General features: G+C 35.4%; 1 long non-coding RNA gene across 1 annotated transcript; it reads right to left on the bottom strand.

Annotated features, from left to right (window-relative positions):
* Positions 1 to 961: 961 nt before the first annotated feature.
* On the bottom strand, positions 962 to 16395 carry LOC108366360 (uncharacterized). Its single transcript, XR_001848074.1, has 4 exons — positions 16110 to 16395; positions 8658 to 8660; positions 4682 to 4687; positions 962 to 972 (listed from the first exon to the last, which is right to left on the bottom strand). It is a non-coding gene; the product is annotated as an uncharacterized LOC108366360 (long non-coding RNA).
* Between the last annotated feature and the right edge of the window lie 3262 nt (positions 16396 to 19657).

The raw sequence follows: 19657 nt of genomic DNA, 5'->3' as shown, positions 1-19657 counted from the left end.
TGTGTAACGCTGTCTTAATATCTGCTGTCATTTCGCAGTTTGACAACTCAGTTTTCATTTTACCGCGCCATCTACATTGGGTAAAGATCCTGCTAAACAACAATTTTTTTTTTCAGGGTATGCGCTTTTATCTACAAAGCCCAGCAAATTTGTTTGGAGGATATGAAGATATACTTCCTTCTTCATTATTCCTTTAAATTTAATCAACGGCACAAAATTCCAGCAAGTAAAACACCCCAGGTCATTAAGCATTAGTATATGACACCGTTAAAAATCGCTGGAACAAAGTCCCTCCATATCTTTTTCCGTCTGCTACAGGATTTCCATTTTCGTCAGCCATTCCTGCCTGTCAGTATCTCAAGCTCTTCGCATTGACATTTTCCTGCCTTCTCTCTTCTCTCCTATTTCTCTTCACCGTATTGTCACTCGGGCTGCAATTATAGTACAGGGGGGGCTTGATATGATGCATACCGTCGTTGAAAAATGTAAAACAGCGAATCGTGGAAGCTCCTGGCATCAAGCCATCGCCAATGCGTAAAATCCTGTAAATCTTTCACAGAATCTCTTCTTTCTCCCGAAAACTCCAAGAGCCACCTCATCGGATGTTGTCATTATTCATGCTTCGGTGCCATATACCAACACGGGCATGATGAGTCACTTATAGAGTGTGATTTTCATACGCCGAGAGAGAATTTACGCCAGAATTGCCTACTCAGTCCATAGTAGCACTTGTGGGCAAGAGTGGTCCTGCGTTGGATTTCGATGCTGACATTATTATCGGGTTTAATGCTGGTTCCCAAATAAACGAAGTCATCTACTTCTTCAAACTTTAAACTGCCAACAGTGACATGTGTGCCAAGACGTGTATGCTCTGACTGTTTGTGTGATGACTTCATTTTGTCCTCGTTCACCACCAGATCCAATCGCTTTGCTTCTCTATCCTTTTCAAAGAAGGCAGAAAAGACGTAGCCCCTTGCTTTTACCGATAATATCGATTTCGTCGGCAAACGCCAGCAATTGCACGCTCACATTTACTTTAGGTAATCTGGACATTCCAAATGCATATCCGTAAATCGTAGGAGTTTATAGCAAAAGTGGTAATGAACATAAGGTTCGGACTTCTTAAATTATTCTAGTATGTAACTGCGGTCGATTCTAATAAGATCAAAGAAGACCTTAGAGAGAAGGCATAATAATATGAGAACTGAGATGGATGTGTTAGACATCAGCGGGGATTCGACGAACCGTTGTGATTTAAATAATAGTTATTCTCAAAAACCTGTACACCTCATAAATCCACTATTCATTAGCCCACATCGGCGCTGGTATTCGGCCGCGAACCAGTGACACTAATTTATTTAACCGCATCCATTAAAAATAGCTGAAAATCGTTTTTGATATTGCAAATAAACAAAATTTCGATTAATTTATTTTGGCGTACTAATCTTTTGTATCTTTTGTGTGCACACTTAGATGGAAAAGATTTAGCCACAATTGCTCCTTGTTGCTGACGTTCGGGTGTGTGTTTAGTGTCGTTGTAGTGTTGTAGTTGTGTTTTCGAGCTTCCACTAATGCCACCACTAAGAAAATAAACAATCTTGTCACGAGACAACTGCGTCAAGGTAGGGGAACTACATACATACATGTGTATGTATGTCCAAATGCACATTGCGGCATAGAATAGATCGAAGTGGGGGAACAGAGACTGAATAGAAACGATGCTTTTGCGTCAGGCGCCACATCAATTGGTGCGTCAAGCGATTCATTATTCTATTCGATTTAAAGACTATAAATAAAATTTGAAACTAAATTGAGTTGGATTATCCAACAACTGCTTAAATACATACATACATACATACATCTACTTGATGGAACTATGTGTACTTTCTAGGCTTATCGAAATAAGAATTATATAGAATTGCAATAAGCGAAGTAGCTTAGAAGTATTTTTTCGGAAACTCGAGATTAAATTGAGCTGCTCACCTTATTTGTTTTTATTTCAACGAAGATAGCATATGAATGATATTATGTATGTTTGTGCATACATATCGCACCTTGATACCTAAGCCGCGTAAACCTCTAGAAGATCCCTAAAGTTTTCGGTCGACCTATCCGTCTACTAGACTCAGCAGGTAAATCTTCAAGCATATAACAGCGAAGCGTCTCGACGGGGAAGTCCAAGAGAAAGGGGAATATCGGCAACCCATTCAGGTTTAGGAAATGGAAATCCACTGTGGATGCGGTATCAGAAGTCATTAAGTTAGTACGGGATGCAACAAGCGGTGCAGTGTGGCTGGGAGGAGCAAAAGAGTACTACGTGATTGTAACATTAGACAGCAAGAACGTGTTCAACTCTACCAACTGTGCTAAGACTCTAGATATACTGGAGAGTATTGGAATTTCTTACTACCTTCGAATACTAATACGTAGTTATTTCGATTCGCCAGTGTTGTAGTACGAAACGCAGGAGGGCCTGAAACGGGCTGAAATAACAGGTGGTATTCCACAAGGATACGTACTTGGTCCTTTGCTATGGAATATTATGTATGATGGAGCTCTTCGCAACGAATTTCCAGAGGGATCGTCTATAATAGGCTTTGCGGACGACAATGCGGTAATAGTGTCTGCGAAACAGCTTGATGTCATATGCGAGAAGGTAGCCTTATCAGTCCGCTTGATTTAAAGATGGTTAAATAGCTTCGGTCTGAAGCAAAAATTTTCTCGAGTTGGAAGAAGTTAGACGAGGTGGCGTCAAAAATTTGCGACCGCATAATCGCGACGAAACCTGCAATTAAATACCTGGGAGTGGTGCTAGACATCCGTCTTAATTTCAGCGCCTATTTCAGATGTGTGAGAGAAAAAGCAGCTTCAACGATCAAGGGACTATCGCGAATAAAGTTTAACATGCGGGGACCGAAACAGCGCAGGCGTCTACTCTTAGCGTGTGTGGTTAAAAGCCGAATACTGTATGCCGCTCCAATTTGGTCAAACGCGGCACAGTGTCCAGCATACTTCCGCGTCTTCAGAATAGTTTCGGACGAAGCAGCTTTTGTAATCGCCAATATGATACCCGTAGATATACTGGCGAGAGAAACGATGCTCCTTGCATCCACGCCGCATACTCTAACGCAATTTGACCGACGCCGAGCACGGGAAAGCAGCCAATTGAAACTAGCCGTTGGAGGGGTGTTTACGCTATACTTAGTCAGTAGTCGACTATATGATGAAAGGAGCAATTGAATGGGCATCGACACAGCAACTTGGAACCAAACCATGATATTCACCAACCAAAGCGAAGGCGCGCACTGGGACCTGGGGATTTCAAGCCGACAGAGCAGTGCGGATTTGAAATTTATGCACTCGAAGAGCAGGTGCCGTGCGGATTGGAACCTAGGCCGTTCCAACCGTCAAGACAGTACGGCTTAGAAACTTGCGCATTCAGACCGCCTATTGAACATGAAATTTACCAATTAAAGCGTAAGCGCGGACAGGAACCTAGGCCTTACCTAGCCGCCTAGGCGATGCGGTAACGAAAATGTATGCAATCGAAGCGTAGGCTCGGACTGAAACCTAGGCCGTACAAATACGTAAACGGGCGTGAAACTCGCCTCTTATGTAGGCCTGCTCAATGCAATACTAATAATAATTTTAAGGAATTTATTCTTAATATTTAAGCAAGCGAAAATATAGGCGTAAAGAGATAAATAAATAGTTAAAAAAAGGTCGTCCTCCTTAAACACGGTGTAGCCCAAGACAGGGGAAAAAATTAATTTCCAAAAAATTTGAGTTGAGACTGTTTTTAGTTTAGGGTGCGATATGCACACCTATGGCTACCAGCCACAGACATTAAATACGCTTCCTCAGTTTTCTCCATTTTTTCTTTTCCCTTTGTTTTGCTTGTTTGCTTGCCCTCCCTTACCTCCACTATTGGATTTGTATTGAGGCGCGTAACTATCGTATNACGACGCTCCTTGCATCCACGCTGCATACTCTAACGCAATTTGACCGACGTCGAGCACGGGAAAGCAGCCAATTGATACTAGCCGTTGGAGGGGTGTTTACGCTATAGTCAGTAGTCGACTATATGATGAAAGGAGCAATTCAATGGGCATCGAAACAACAACTTGGAACCAAACCATGATATTCACCAACCAAAGCGAAGGCGCGCACTGGGACCTAGGCCGTTCAAGCCGACAGAGCAGTGCGGCTTTGAAATTTATGCACTCGAAGAGCAGGTGCCGTGCGGATTGGAACCTAGGCCGTTCCAACCGCCAAGGCAGTACGGCTTAGAAACTTGCGCATTCAGACCGCCTAGTGAACATGAAATTTACCAATTAAAGCGTAAGCGCGGACAGGAACCTAGGCCTTACCTAGCCGCCTAGGCGATGCGGCAACGAAAATTTATGCAATCGAAGCGTAGGCTCGGACTGAAACCTAGGCCGTACAAATACTTAAACGGGCTTGAAACTCGCCTCTTATGTAGGCCTGCTCAATACAATACTAATAATAATTTTAAGGGATTTATTCTTAATATTTAAACAAGCGAAAATATAAGTGTATTTGTAAAGAGATAAATAAATAGTTAAAAAAAGGTCGTCCTCCTTAAACACGGTGTAGCCCAAGACCGAGTACAAGCCACTGGAACGAACGTGCGAGCCTAGTGCACAAACCGCCACTCGACGAAATGCTTGACGGTGGTACCGGGATGATCAGTACATGTACTGCCGGAGGATGTTTAGTTCAGGGTAAAGTCCCACCCTAACGGGTATAGGCTTTCGATGCTTCCTCCTCTTAAAAAATCTTTCGCCCCATAAACAAAAACAGTAACAACTTAAAAAATCCCAAATGTTCTGGAGAGGAAAGAAACTGTTAACACAAGCGAAATAAAAAGAGGCTTAATAGTCTTTTTCCAGTTAAAGAAGATGGTGTTGCAGAAGATATTTTGGCGGACGTTAGATACGAGTACATATATGGTATGTGAACCGTTTTATGGGAAAAAATTAATTTCCAAAAAATTTGAGTTGAGACTGTTTTTAGTTTAGGGTGCGATATGCACGTACACACCTATGTCTACCAGCCACAGACATTAAATACGCTTCCTCAGTTTTCTCCATGTTTTCTTTTCCCTTTTTTTGCTTGTTTGCTTGCCCTCCCTTACCTCCACTATTGGATTTGTATTGAGGCGCGTAACTATCGTATGCTGTTAATTTTACTACCGTTGGCAACTCTGTCTTTGGGTTAGCCAAATGCTTACCAACAACTGTTTTATTGACGTAAATTTATCAGGTGCAACGGCAGTAAACTTAAGAAATGCGAAAAAATTAAGGAAAGTTCAAGCGTGGAAATTAGTTCCACTTGTCGAAGAAGTTAACAGAAACAAACAAACGGTTACATACATATGTATGTATGTANTGCTGTTAATTTTACTACCGTTGGCAACTCTGTCTTTGGGTTAGCCAAATGCTTACCAACAACTGTTTTATTGACGTAAATTTATCAGGTGCAACGGCAGTAAATTTAAGAAATGCGAAAAAATTAAGGAAAGTTCAAGCGTGGAAATTAGTTCCACTTGTCGAAGAAGTTAACAGAAACAAACAAACGTGTATGTATGGACATATGCAGATAAGGCGTGGAAAGGCACTTGTGTGTGTATTCATGTAAAAGAATATAGGCATGTATATAAATGCATTCAGATATGTACATATTATACATACCCTGCAGGGAAAGCTACTAGTTGTGAACCAGAATTCTACCAGTTTGCCTTTCAGCCGAACTAGTTCACGTTCTATCCTTTTTCAGTGTAAGCGACCGGTNGCTGTTAATTTTACTACCGTTGGCAACTCTGTCTTTGGGTTAGCCAAATGCTTACCAACAACTGTTTTATTGACGTAAATTTATCAGGTGCAACGGCAGTAAATTTAAGAAATGCGAAAAAATTAAGGAAAGTTCAAGCGTGGAAATTAGTTCCACTTGTCGAAGAAGTTAACAGAAACAAACAAGCATGTATGTATGGACATATGCAGATAAGGCGTGGAAAGGCACTTGTGTGTGTATTCATGTAAAAGAATATAGGCATGTATATAAATGCATTCAGATATGTACATATTATACATACCCTGCAGGGAAAGCTACTAGTTGTGAACCAGAATTCTACCAGTTTGCCTTTCAGCCGAACTAGTTCACGTTCTATCCTTTTTCAGTGTAAGCGACCGGTATTTTTAACATTGCGATGTCCTACGAGATGTCAATTGTCAAGCTATGCATCAGCATCTACTAGTAAAAATACTAGTAGCATCATACCAGTTGATGAGATAGTCTGCCAATTCATCCCCGTGATTAGCATAAGTATGCCTGTTTGCTCGCAGCGCCCCAACAGCCACAATGGCCGACAGAATACAGACAGGAATAATAAGAATATTGACTTGCTAGTATCGGAACTATTTCTAAACGTTGATTAGCCAAAAGTTCTTGAACGGCCCGGCGCTAGTGAATCATTCGGGATCGTAAGCTGCGAATGCCGCATTACGCTAGGCGCACATTGCATCCGATAGGCCGACCGATTTCGGCCGAACAATTTGACCGTCCGAAATGATGCGCACACTTAACCAGATTATTTGCCGACCGTATTTGTACACACAAATCAAGTTTTCATTACAATTTTGCGAGCAGTAAAATATTTTGATACATTTTAATTGACATGCTCTAAACATGTGATTTTATATGTAATTTTTTTATTTTTGCACCCAATAAGTTAATTTTTCGCAGTTCATTTTGGTACTTTTCATCTGACATCGGACGAGAAAAACAAACATGTTTGAATTTATCGTCACTGACGGACGTCAACGGCCGATGTAGGTTCGGTTATCGGTTTATGTGTGAGAGCGCTCATATAATCGCAAGTGTTTATTCATATCGCCCGCATATAGCCGATATCGGCCGAGCACAATTCGGCCGACGCCGGCTGCAGTGTGCGCGTAGCGTTATACTAAAGCCAGCCTTTCGACATAAGCTACTGTTCCATACGACCATAGATAAGTATGTAGATGAACAGGATACAATATATGGCGTTGCGGAAAATAACGGATATAAGATAGGCCTGGTTGAAAAGCTAAGAAAGGACACAAAATCGAAAAAGACAAGCAAAGAGGAAAACAATAAAAAAAAAACTTGGGCAGCTCTAACCTACACGGGAAATACATCTTATAAACTTGCCGCAAATATTGCAAAACTAATAAGACAACCAACAAAAAATATCCAGAACGAAAAATGACACTGAAGATGGCACAACGCCGAAACCGGTTTGTCTCCAAACCAAATTTAAGAAGGGATGACGGAAATTCGTTCCAAAATACATAATAAGTTTAACACATTAAATTTCTTCGCTGGAGTCTAATCTAAAGATGGAAAAAAATATAAGTTCCAATTTAAGCGTGATTGCGCATATTGGACATTTCCGTCGGTTTAAGCTTAGAAATAAAAGGGACTGATGCTTGGCATCGATGCATTTACGAAGTCATATTATTTATGTATATTTCTAAAATAGGTTTTAAGCATGGATTCATTTAAATTAGATCATATCGACGGCTGAGGGGAAGATGAGCCCATCTCGGCTGCCGGTTCGAAAACGCCCTATCTCAGAAAACTTTTTAAGAACGCCCTTCTGCAGAAGGTAGGTATGTATCTATGTTAAAAATATCTTTCATTAGTTTATAAGTTCCGACGATATATGTATTATTCACAATTAATCACATTCCGCAGTCAAATGTCTCACCAGTCACAATGTGTTTTCACTTATTTGACCACAAATCCCATTGAATTTTCGTAGAGGGAAAAAGCCTGGAACCAAAGAAAAAAATTGTTAAGTTGAGCTTCTTTGGCTGGCAGAACCTTGTCGTTAAACCTCAACCAGTTGAGCAATTTTTTTAAGAGTCGCAGGTTAGGTTACGTATGTATCTATAATCTGTCCGTGAACATGAAGTTAGTTTTGAATATCCCAGCTACCAAAAGGTAAAAAGCTTAGTGATATAGAACGAATATTACTTTCTTCAAATCACCTATGTATGTTTGTACATTAGGGCGGTCAAAAAAAAAGTTTAAAATGTTAAGCTTCTGCACCGAAAAAAATATATCCCTTTTTTTAAATCAAAAAAATATTTTAGAGGTCGTTGAAAGACTCAAAATTTGTCACGTATGTATTTTACATGAGGAAAAAATTGTTTTCCTAAAAATGGGAAAGAATTCTTGAAAATCAGCTTTTTGTCTCTTCAGGAGACTTCCATTTTTTAATATTAATTATTTTTTATAGGTCCCCTAAAATGCAATGAGGAACCCGCAAAATTCGTTAGCATTAAAAAATTGCAAAATTGTCTTTTTCCTATACATAATGTATGGAAAATCGGCCAGTGTTGCCAACTTTTGATTTTGAAAAAGCACCAAAAACTTGGAAAAAAGCGTTTACCACACTAAAAGCACCAAATGGTTTTGAATCAATGGATGCTTTTTTCATAACAGTTTGTATGTATTTAACAAAAACAAAAAATTACCAATATTTACAAGAATGCATACATAAATGAATAAACAAAACTTTTTCGCTCATAACGATTGAAAAGCCACATGCTATAATGACTCATGCTTACGACGTAATACCGAAAACTAACTAACTAATTAAAACTGATATGAAACGAAAATGATGCCCTAAGTAGAAATGAGCAAAAAAAAAAATTATGTTTTCATTATATAACCTCAAATATCGCGAAAAAAACCGTTATTTTAGCACTCTGAGGTTAGGATACCTCAAAATTCTAGTGCTAGAGCGAGTGTGCGGCCAGATTTGGATTCAGCACCATGAAACGATGTGTTTTACTCAGGTGGTACAAAAAAATAAATTTTTACAAATAGAAAAGAAAAAAATAAAAATTTAACTTACTCGCTTACTTTTACTTTGCAAGTTCAGCTTTTTATCAATCATGGTTGTATTTAAGTGCATTTAAATTTGAAGATTTTTTTAAATTCGGTGCTGCTACGGCTTTAAATATTTAAAAACTATTTCAGGTTTTATCTATATCGGAGTAATTTTAGTTCAGAAAAAAGGCACTAAAGAAGGCACTAGGCACTAAATAATTTTTTTCTGGCGTTTTAATTTTCAAAAGGCACTAAATCTAGTGCTTAAAGCACCAAGTTGGCAACTATGAAAGTCAGCCCTTTGAGCGAACTCTAAATATTTTTTGATTTCGAAATAAAAAAAGGTATATTTTTCGATAAAAAAGAATCCATTAAAATTCGGACTTGACTTTTTCACGTGCGTTTTTGGACCACCTTATTGCACATACATATGTATGTACCAATTGTACTGTGCACGTAGGTGTCATAAGACTTAAGTCACAATTCTCTTAAGCGTCATTATTATGTCAACACTTGACAATATTAGTTTTTCATAAATTCCTGTTTTAATTTCGTCAAGTGGATAATCAAAAAAATGTATTGTACGGGCACTTGTAAAAAAGTTGTTTTCAAATTAGGATTCGCAAATAACTGGCAAACTAAAAAATAAATAACAAAGCACATACATAAATATATATGTGCTTATATTTATTTGACATGTTTATTTAACAAAATAAAATTAGTTGAAATAAAAATGTGCTATGTATGTATGTTTTCTAGAATATCACAGACTAAGCCAGTACATTTGGCAAATTTCATAAATTATTTCAGTGCGTGCATAGAAAAATGTGTATCAACTAATTTATTTAGATGTCAGCAAGCATTCCAAGTTCAGCGCTAAACAAATTAATCAATCTTTTAAGAAGAGATTTGTGGATTTCTCTCTCTTCCGATGCGAACACAATGAATTGAATGCGTATACATAGTTGAATATGCATATTATTGGAAGATTCTATGTTATTTTATAAATTCAATACGCACACAGATATTATGCATACTTATGTATGTATGTACATTAGGGTGGTAAACAAGAAGTAAAGTCGGAATTTTAATGATCTCACCCTCAAGGGTTGTTTTATAACCGAAAAAATATACCCCTGTTTTTTGATTTGAAATAAAGGAAATATTTAGAGGTCGCTTGAAGCGCGCGAAGTTTTCCATGTTAAACAATTTTCGTATAAATAATATGCAATTTTGAAATTCAATATTTTTCGATCGAAAAACCCAAAAACCTCAAAAAATGCAATGGCGGCACCTACAAAAATAAAACAAAAATGGTAAAATAAACAATTGGGAAGTTATTGGAAGTTCCCGAAGAGAAAAATCGAAAAATATTGATTTTCCAGAATTCATTTCCACGAAAAATTGTATTTTTTTCGATATAAAATACATTGAAATCTTTGAGCGCTTTGAGCGACCTCTAAATATTTTTTGATATCTATATCATAAATAGGGTTATATGTATAGAACAATCTTCTATAGGTGGGAGCATTAAAATTCGGACTTTAATTTTTTCACATCCATTTGCGGACCACCCAAATGTACATATGTATGTACGTACTATGTGTGTATTTGAAACTTTCGATATAAACTCACGTTGGCACTATTGGAAGAGTTGAATAATCGCCTCATCCTGCATGCTTTCATAACATACTACCCAAGGCTAATCTACCGCGTCGGACACAACTAAGAGCAATGCTGCTGTAGATTAGATGAAATGTTACCACATAAAGAAAAAGTGCAGTGAATAGGAGCAGTTGTATGGTGGTGAAGGCGTGGGATTAATTAATCAACGTGTTTGTGTGCATTTGTCTCCTCGAAATGATTCCGTCAGCATTGTTCCTCATTCTTCTGTTGATCAGTCGGAGTGATCGTTGTAGTCGTTGTCGCGGCTGCAGTTGTCGACCGTAATGTTAGTTTGTATTTGAATAATAAATAAATTTCAGATCAACTTTTCCATGCTCGAGAAGCTCTTCTTCCTCCTTATTTCTCCCTGTTGGCTTGGCTAGCCATATTCAAATGGACGCGAACAACTGCATTTGTTTTTTTAAAGATTTAATTTTCTATTTCTATATTTTCCACACTTGATTTTGCTTACCGCTCTATTGCTGTGTTGCGTTTTTTTTTTGTTTGTTTCTTTGTTCGCTTCGCATGTGCCGTTGTATCAGATTAATAAAGATTTTAGGCTTCCCGCATAGGTTAACCCGAAAAGATTGAAATAAATAGATGTTTATAAAAAAAAAATGTCTCTCGAAGAAGCCTAATCAATTTTTATAAACTTTTTTATTCACTGTATCCGAGTTGGAGGTCGAAATTCGAAAATTGTCTCTCTCTTTTTTAGATTTCGGAGGAGGTACCGAGTAAGTCAAACAAATCAAGAAGCGCATATTCCAAATAAATTCCAAAGGTATAAGAAAATAAATTAATTTAATGGAGAATGCACTTTGCGGCTTTGATTTCATTTGGACCCTTAAAACTCATCACATGACCTCGTCTTGCCTTATGAAACTCAGCAGCACAGTATATGGGGCTTTCTATACCAAAATGGACGGGGTTCACACTTCATGTGTTTGATGATTTGTCTCAAATTTTTAGGGTTGATGGACAAACATAAATAACACTGGATCAAAAATTTTAATTTAATGTCTATGTAGAATTGCTCGGTGATTCCGAAATTCGGGTTAAGTTTTTTCTATGGATACGTTTTCAAAAAAATAAAGCAAAAATTGGTCCCTTTTAATCAATTTAAAAATCATAACATAAAATAAAATACGGCAAATGAAAGCCAATGAAATTCTTCTTAAACCGTATATACATCACTTTCCGATAGTACTTTCAAAATTTTTGCCTTTAAAACATTTTATGTGTATATTTATGTGTATTTTTAAACCTCTCATATTCAAAATCAAATTATGAACATCTTGTACGTATATTTCCACAGATTTCGGTTTTTTTTCAATTAAATAAATACTTTCAGTAGTAGTTTTATATGCACTTTTTAGAGTGTACCTAGTTAATTTTTTTTCAATTACTATATAAATTTTTCATATCAGTATAAGCAATGACTCGTGATTTATGGATTGTACAAATATTACAGATAACAAACTGGCAAGGGTTTTCATTATATTTTATAAGGGACATTTTTTTTATTTTTTTCATATTACCTGCTTATAAATTGACCCCTGAAAAATCCAGAGCTCATTTAGAGGACAGTTTAATAAATAAAGGACAAAAGGCATCCTTAAACAAAAAAAAAGAAGAAATATAAAGGGCATGGGGTTCAAGTAAAGCCCGGTCCTTTAAAATAAAGGACGAATGGTCAACGTGTACATATGTATGTATATAAAAAGGCACACATGCCTACTACTTTTTGATACTGTCTATATCGTAGCACACCGTCGCTACGCTATGCACTCTGACCCTCCCCACAGCAAATTGTATTGAGCTGAATATGCCAATTGATTTTGTAATTTTAGAAATATTAAAGTGGATTATTTTTCATTGCATTATCTACAATGAAAGAAGCCATGCAAATGCAAAGAATATGACAACTTAGTGTAAATATTTTTCATAGCAAAAACTGCAGAAATAAACATACACATAAAAACAAACATATTATTTCCACATACATACATACGTACATACATGTATACAAAATGTCGATGGTATTATTTATATATGTACCTATATTGTATGGCATTTATATTTGCAGCTGTCAATGGTATGGCAATATAATATAGTATTTATTGTATTTTTATTTTATTGCATTTATTTGCCTATATTTGTATTGTGCATGTGTATTGCAGGTACAATATGGATATTTACATGTGTGAAATATTTGCAAGTGCTACGACGACAACCTGTACTTGCGGTGCACTCATGCGATAGGGGCACTATAATGTTTTCAGCGCCGTTGGGGTCTTCGTTTTTGCTTCTTATTTAATTTTCATGATTTCTTTGCACTTTTTTGTTCTTGTGCTTCCCTTGCTGCGAATGCAAAATGATATTGCGCAAATGAGATACATATGTATGTATCTCAATGTCATTATTTGTGTCATATGACAACTAAAAGCAGTCACTAACATTTGTTTCTCTGCTGGTAATGAAATGCATCGAACATGTATTAACTCAAAATTCGTAATTTTTGAGAATATGCACTAAAACGGCTTACAGATCGTATATTTATTTTGCAGTAAAAGCTGAAGTAATATTTTATTGCAAACTATCGCAGAAAATTAGGCAATACACTTTTGGTGAACGTGTGCGAAATATGCTGCATAAATTCATATTATGGATGCAGAAAAAATATCGATGCTTCGGACACACCGATGTTTGCTATTCGGTGCATCGAATAAAACCGATGTTTTGGACCTTCCGATATATGTATGTATATCGATATATCGGTGTACACTGTACGCATTAAAATTATTTTGTATGCTTCCAAACTCTTTGCTCTAGTATCTATTCTAAATGTGGAAATTTCACTATTTATGCACTATTAGAATATACATTATATTAACATTACGCATAAGGTATGAGTTATTTGCACTAATAAATTGCTAATTTATAAGTAAAAACGTTTAGTGCCAAACAACCATCTACAAAATGATATTAATTGATATGCCATTGACCTTTGATTTTGTTGCACACCATCGGCCAGAGGTTTAGGTCCTCATCCTGAGGGACTGAAAACATTAGTACTTCAACGTTATATGTATGTGCTTTTGTACAAGCGGCAAGAATTTCTTGGCATGTTTTCTCTTATTTTTTCTCAAATAAAAAAACTTCAACTCATGATAATAATGAATATAATGAAATAATAATGACTGAATGATAATAAATTACCAAATATGTTAATCATCGTACAGTTTCCTAAGTAAAAACACTATCAGCTGATTGCCAACAAATGCCTACAGCTGAGATCACCTGTTTTTTGGGCATTTGCTCTTATCTTTTCTATCTTCATTTCTATTATAATTTCTTCCATTTCTATTACAATTTATTCAAAATACACTAACACATTGAACCAAAAACACCAATACACTAACCAAAAACACACCTACAGCCTGCCAGGAAAAACGGTAAGAAGAGGAGTTACTTTACTTATGAAACTGTACGATGATGTAAATGTACCGAAATAGAATCTCATTGCTAAATAGCTGGCACACTTTATATTATTTTACTATGCTTATTGTCGTCACTTCAGTACCTTCAGAAAACTTTTTTCGAAAGCTTCTCAAAAAACTGGGATTTGTAACTATTTAAATCAATAAATACATTTTTCACTGTGAGTTAATACTTAAACATTTATCGAAGCCCCCATTGTTTCATTTTCTTGTTGTATATTTTTAATTGAAAGAAACTGTTGATATTTTGATGCGATGCATCGAAAATATCGATGTTTTTATACAATATATCGATATGAATCAATGTTATATGTCGATGCATCAAATGGAAAAAAAACATCGATGTATTTTTTTGACTTGCATCCCTAATTCATACATATGCAACTAGTAAGAGGGTACGAGGAAGTACGAGTGGTTGATAATAATGCCATATTGTAGTTTTACTTTCACACTATACCTACATAAATCATAACTGCGCATACATTTCAAATCGAAAATTTCCGTCATTCGAAATTTGGTCATCGCAAACTTTTACGGTACAAAATCGGTTTCTATTCAGATATGGAATGCAAAAAAAAAAATTATGAATATTACAATTATGAATTATAATTGGCCAGTATCTATATATATATAATCTACATATATATATAATACGCGAAGGGACTTTTTTGTCCAGCACACAATATCTGTACCATTCGCCCGATTTTCAAAAATGGGATGTCAAATTAAAGCGCTTGGTCTGTAGATGTTTTTTCAAGAGTTGCCACCTGTTGAACAACAAAACTCAAATTGTTTAATAAACAATGCCATCATGTCCGCACCGTTTGGTCGATCTTCCGAAATGAGGTGTCAAATTAAAAGGCTTGGACTTTAGATGTGCAATAAGGTTTTACTTTTTTGAAAAGAGTTGCCACTTTAAAAAATTTGATTCAAATTGTTTAAAAAAATAAATCAATTATTACAAAATGGGTATCGATCGAAATGGTTTTTAAAATCTTTTTTTTCTTAGCTGAACTACAGGAGGGTTACCACCTGTTTAAAAAATCATGTTAGGTAAGAGAAATATTTATCGCCATATGGGTGGCAAATGAATGAGGTTTTAGAAAGTAGTAGCTTGAAAATATTTTGAAGAGGGTTGCCACCTGCTTGAAATTATTTTACTTATACACAAGTTAGATGAAATATAAATGTCAAACGAAAGAGTTTTACGAAATCTTCAGTTTGAACACTAAGAATATTTTTGAGGTATGGGAAGAGGGTTGCCACCTGTTTTAAAAGTTAAATTTGAGTTATTTAATCAGTTAAGAGAATTAATAAAATATCAATCAAGGTATCAATCAAAAGGGGTCTGTTAAATTTTTATTTCTGACTGTATTGGGGTTGCCACATGTTTGAAAAACCAAATTCCACTTAATTCATCAGTTAATTAAAACATGTATCGCAATGTCCGTCGAAGGAGAGTTAACAAGGATTAAGCTTGAAATTACTTTTAAAGAGGGCTGCCACCTGTTTGAAAGGTCCAACTCAATTAAGTAATACAAAAGGTATATGAAATATAAAAATACAGAAATCAAACAAAATAATGTTAAGAAATCTTTAGTTTAAACATTCGGAATGTTTGAAGAGGGTTGCCGCGTGTTTAAAAAGTTACATTCAAAGTATTCAAAAAGTAGGGTGATTTATTAAATGATGGCTGTCAATCGAAAATGGGTTTATTCCTTACCTTATTTAGAAGGGTTGCCTTTTATTCGAACAAACAAATTCAAACTACATACATAGTTCGTCAGCTTATTAATATACATGTGTATCACAATGTCAGGCGAAAGAGATTTAAGAATATTTTAATTTGAAAATACTTTTGATAAGGAATGCCGATTCATTAGTAAGTACTTATCGCTTGTTTGTTGGAAAAATGCATATATGTAATACTCCTATATTGGCAGTAAGAGCTAGTACCGTCCGAAAACACTACAGTACAGATATATCAATGAACACACGTACGAAATAAAAGGAACACACACGTTTATAAATAAACATGTACACAACCACAGAATAAACAGTATACAGAAGACGCACCACATACAAATTTATTTTTCTTCGGCGGACGTAATATTACAACCCGGACCAGAGCAGAGAAGTTAACATTACGACCACTATGAATAACATGGCGACCCGGAACAGAGCAGAGGAGCTAACATCACGTCCACTATGAATAACATGAAGTTAACATCTCGCCATAAACACACATCGTGAACAGCGTTGCCGCGAGCTGGAAAAAAATGTATCAGTTGCCAAGCAGAAAAAGTATCAAAAGCAAACAAAACTGTTGTTTATTAAACTATTATTTAAAAAACAAATAATAAATAAAATTTTATAATTAAATCCATAGTTATAAAAAAAATTATATATCTTGCTTTTGTCTGCTTATTTGCATAATGAAAAACAAACTTATAGGGCCCCTAAACCTCACAAAATCCTTGCGCAACCCGAGACTTGTACAAGTCAATATTGTGGAATTTACTACAGCATAAAATTGCGCAAACCTTATTTTGAAGAAACGTTGCTCAAGTAAATATGTGCAAGAAATATGAATGTGCGTTGTATATATTGATAGCTTCATCTTTAAAACGTAAAAAAAAACTAAATTCAAAAAAATATATTTTTTTCGATATTTCGTAATGTTTTTGTGTGGTTTAGGGGTCCTATAACAGTTATAAGAGTTACCCAATCAACTTATAAATATCTATATATAAATTGTGAGACTTCAAATAACAATAAAAAAATATTAGCCTTTAGACTAGTAGTACTATTCATAGTTTTCGAAAATTCATTTCTGCCAGCCGAAAGTATCAAAATACGGCATTTGGGAACAAAAAAGGATCAGATATTAAAATTTAGAAAAACAGTATTAAAAAATATACAATTGTACCAAAACGGCAACGCTGATCGTGATGGAAAACGTAGTTAACATCTTGTCGTCATAGCGACGATGGAATTAACATCGTCAGCCGAGTGAAAATACTGCTAAAGTAACAAAGGCAGCGCCGCTTGTGATACCCTTGCTTGCCTCACCGCTCGTGCCATAAATTCAAATTGGTTGGATAGTCGACATGCGTCTTCTGTATACTGTTTATTCTGTGACACAACACATATACAAAAACGGCACTCAAGTACACAATACATTGACAAAAACGGTACTAGACTGTCTCGCTTTGATTTCGGAATGCTTACACATTGAGAAGTTAGCTTCCTGCCAATATAGAAGTATTACGTATATGGAAAAATGTCATAAAATATTTTTTTTTTATATTAAGCCACATCACCCCAATGTTTGATAAATCGAACACTGATTTTTACGCTTGTTTGTTAATGTTTCAACACTGCTTTTCAGAGTTTAGGAGACAAAATTTTGCATACTTTAATGAAATGAAATATTTGGTGTATTATTATATATGCATACTAATTAGCAACTGCGGCTTAAAAGTATTTTTGTGTTGTTTGATACCCGTAATATAATATTTAATTTGCTTTATCAATTTAATTTAATAAAAATTTTCAAACAGTTTGCAACCTTCCTCAAATATATCTGCGGCAGTAAACTTTCCTAAACCTCTTCAGTTTGATAGCCATATTGTAATATTCAATTGATCTTATCAATTAAATTAAATGAAGCTTTTCAAGCATGTGGCAACCTACCACAAAAATATTTACGGCTGTAAGTCTTCTTAAACCTCTTTCTTTTAACAGCCATATTGGAATATTTACTTTATCTTATCAATTAACTTCAACTGCAACTTTCAAAAAGGTGGCAACTGTCTATTTTTCTCTTTCTAGATTTTAAGTTAGACCTCTTGAAATACATACATCGGTGAAAACTGTATATAGATAGTTCCATGCATTAGGATTAGAGTGATGAGCGTACAAACATACATATGTACATACAGACAGTCAGTATGTCAGATAGACAGAAAGACAGACAAAAGTTCTAAAAATTGTTGATTTAGCTTCTGTTACTCTCAATAAATACCCTCCATATTAATTTTTCTTTAATATCTACTATGTACAGATCGTCTGAGAAGAACCCTATTTTGTGACATAATTTTAGAAACATCCAAAGAAAAAATAACAATAAAAAAAAAATTGTACGAAGATCTCTTGCAAATAGAAAAATTATTCGCTAAAAATCCAATTGGAAAGGGGATATTGTGATTTTACATTTGATAACTTCAATATGATATTATAGTTCATTTCCACCAACTTTTACAGATGAATCATCTCTTCCCCCAAATGTTGCATTGATCGCGACATCTCGACTCAAATGTTCCACAAGCACAGCCAAACACCAAAGTATGCAATTAGCTATGTACTAGTTAGGCAATGACAAGTTCATGTTTCTCAAAATTCACAGCCTCCCCTTTTCACCACCAACACAGTCTTTACTTGTGCTCCACTGCTAGCTACATCCTCCAAGTAACTTGGCATGCGTATCCTCTTGATCTCATTTTAATATTTGCTATACAATATCCCGCACTACACATTGTTTGTTATTATTTATTTATATTGGTATATGTACATATGTACGTTGTACAATATTTCGTTTATTTTTCAACTGTTTGTCACTTAATCAATCACACACCAACACATCGCATGATTGACAGAAAGCCATTAAGCGCGAAAATAAGTTTTATATGAATGCGAGAAGCAGAGCATGAAATTTCTGCTTAAATTTAATAATAACGCAAGATTGGAATAAGTGCATGCAAACATACACACATACATATATGAACGTATATATAGACAGGTATACGCATTAAATCATAACATCCATCCATCCATCCTCCTTCCATCCAATCAAGCATACGTTGACTTTCGGTGGCATCAAAACTAAAGCGCCCAGCCAACAAAACAATGACAGGAACGGTGGTACATCGAATGTTGAATGATTTGTACTAAAAATATATTTATAAATACATATATGCAGATACATATATGTACAAACATACAAATATATATACATACATTCATATGTATAAGCAATGAAGGAAATCAGCCTTGTATAAAACTTAATACAGTTGCGGTAAAATAAGATTTCTGAAATTGAATTTTGAATTATTTTTTACGTAGCACTAACTACATTTTTTTATGCATATCTACATACATACATACATATTACATACTTCTATACCATCTGCATGGATTAAATGTACATACATATGTACATAAGCGAGCAAAATATTAATATAACTAAATTAAAATTCATCACCTTATCAAGAAAATTCAACGGTTTATCGGATAGTTAAAAAAGTGGAAATAAGGGCAAAACATAACTTTTTATACTTAGTTCGTCGAGCGAAAAATCTGTACGAATTCGTTCGAATTGTCATGATTTTTGCTTAAATTATCCAACACTCAAAAATTGAGAGCGCAAAGTTACAAGTTTCTTTGCGGAAAATTTGCCTATTCTTGCTGGATAAATTTTTGCCAGCAAGAATTTTCGATCACGAAAAACATATGATTGTGTCACATTGTTTGAATTTTTATGGACAATAATTTGAATAAACAAGTTCGTTAAATTTAAAAATTTATAAACT

The sequence above is a fragment of the Rhagoletis zephyria genome, unplaced genomic scaffold, assembly GCF_001687245.7.
Source record: "Rhagoletis zephyria isolate East Lansing unplaced genomic scaffold, Rhagoletis_zephyria_1.1 Rzeph_scaffold_02242, whole genome shotgun sequence".
NCBI lineage: Eukaryota > Metazoa > Arthropoda > Insecta > Diptera > Tephritidae > Rhagoletis > Rhagoletis zephyria.
This window is presented reverse-complemented; position numbering and strand designations above follow the sequence as displayed.